Below are 2,536 nucleotides of genomic sequence, written 5' to 3' on the forward strand. Positions count from 1 at the left end.
ACCTGGGGGGGGGGGGGAGGAATATCCCCTAGTCCTTTAAGCAGCAGGCACAAGGCTCAGTCAGGGCTGGTGCAGAGGGACTGGGAAATGTGACATAAAATAAATAAATCTTTAAAAAAAAAAAAAGAAAGAAAGAAAGAAAGAGAGAGAGAGAGAGAGAGAGAGAGAAAGAAATGAAGGAAGGAAAGAAGGAAGGAAGGAAGGAAGGAAGAAAGAAAGAAAGAAAGAAAGAAAGAAAGAAAGAAAGAAAGAAAGAAAGGAAGAAAGAAAGAAAGAATTGGGACTGCTGTAGAGTTAAGAGCATGAATAGCACTTGACCAGGATTGGAGTTCATTTCCCCATACCCTTGCTGAGCAGCCCACAACAGCCTGAAACTACAGTTCCATGGGATCCAACACCTTCTTTTGGCATATGAGAGTTCCCACACATGTGCTGATACCCATACAGACACATACACACACACACACACACACACACACACACACATGAAATATAAAAATAAAATTAATTTTAAAAAGCCTAACTTTTTAGTGACATTTGGTGGCACTGTAAGTTTGATTCCTAGAACTGTGAAGAAGGTGCCAGCCTCACACCTTGGGGAAGTCACATATGAGAGCTCAGAGAGCTCATATATTCCACTCTTCACTGTACTGCACAAGATGAGTGGATCAACATAGGTACTTCTCATGCCTGATATTAAACCCTTTTCCTTAGTAAAACATTGAAATTGCCCGGGGTGAAATCCTTTAGCATTCATGATAAATGCAGGGTCCTTCTGAAGTGACACTAGGAAAACAAAATAATCATCAGCTCAAAGTACTAGTTACCCTGGGCTTTTGGTTTGATACGGACAAAGTTACACAGGCAGTCTATATGGGTAGAGTTAATGCATATAGTTGATCTGCAAACATGATTGTGTTGCTGGTAGACCATACTCATTGAAGGGAGAAAGGACAAGGGATGTCCTGAAGGGAAATAAACACAAGTTTTGGCTTAGTATGTAACAGGAACCTAAAGCAATGTGAAAGATTCTGTGCTGGACTGGGTAGATGGTAAAGTGACTCTTACGGGGCTAGAGAGATGGCTCAGCGGCTAAGAATGACTCTTCCTTTAACTGCAGTTTCGGAGGGATCTGGTGTCCTCTTCTGCCCTCTATGAACGTCTGCACACACACATACATGTAATTTTAAAAATACTAACTATAACATGGTGCTGAGCGCTGTGATCCACATTTTTTTTTTTTTTTTGATTTTCGAGACAGGGTTTCTCTGTGTATCCCTGGCTGTCCTGAAACTCACTTAGTAGACCAGGCTGGCCTCGAACTCATAAATCCGCCTGCCTCTGCCTCCCGAGTGCTGGGATTAAAGGCGTGCGCCACCACGCCCAGCGTGATCCACATCTTTAATCCCAGCACCTGGAAGCAGAGGCAGGCGTGTCTATGTTAGTCCAAGCCCAGCCTGTTCTACATGTTGAGTCTAGAACAGCCAAGATACATACAAAGATTGGGTCTCAATAAATAAATACCTGGATAAGTCAATTTAAGATAGATATTATGTTTACATGGCAGAATTCCACCGCCTCCTCAGGACACTTTGACACCCTGGTAAGTGGACACTTACCTCTCTCCCCTCCACTGTGTCACCTCCACTGATCCGCACAGGCAGAAGGAGGGAGTGATGCCCTTAGAGTCAGCCCACGAAGATGATGACACCCTTTCTTTTTCTGACATCGATCATCCCTCCTGTGATGCCAATGTTTTAGTGGCTAACACATTTGAATAGTAAAGACCCTTATTGTGTCACGTGTTCGCTTATGAAGAAAAGGACCTACAAAGTTACCAGCTCATGCCTGATTCAGGAAGGCATGGACAACGCCAGCCCTGGGGGCACAGTGGGCTGGGGGCCTTTTCTTCCTTGGAGCTCAGTTATCTCCAGAGTTTGTATGTGAGTGTCTCCTCAGCTCTCTCTTACAGGGGTCTTTAGCATGTTTCCCCACAGTCAATGTAACACATAAAGATATGCTCAATATCAAAGTATTGAGGGGCTGAGATCTTGAAATATGAGCCTCAGTGAAGATATTGGGGACATGGAGGCACCCCCTCCCCCAGAAGGTATTAATCTCCCAAGAGTTGATTGTTAGGAAAATTCTTTGCCATGTTACAGCATAGCTTAGGGAACCCTCATTTTAAGGCCTGACAGAAGGTTGCCAGACTTGGCTATTGACTCAGAGAACATGTAGAAAATAAATACTTAATTTCTTTTCCAAGAACCCAGCTTCAGGTCTTTTGGGAAAGTAAGACCTAATACACTAACATGGAGGCTTTGACTTGACAAATTGCTTTTTTTATTTGTTTTGGTTTGTATGAAGACAGGGTCTCATTATGTAGCCTTGGCTGTTGTGAAACTTGACATGTAGACCAGGCTGGCCTTGAACTCATAGAGATCCCAACTGTGCCTCATAAGTGCTAGGATTAAAAGGTGTGCACACTCACAACCATCTATAAATGGGATCTGATGCTCTCTGCTGGCAGGCAGGT

This window comes from Mus pahari, chromosome 10, assembly GCF_900095145.1.
Source record: "Mus pahari chromosome 10, PAHARI_EIJ_v1.1, whole genome shotgun sequence".
Classification (NCBI taxonomy): Eukaryota; Metazoa; Chordata; class Mammalia; order Rodentia; family Muridae; genus Mus; species Mus pahari.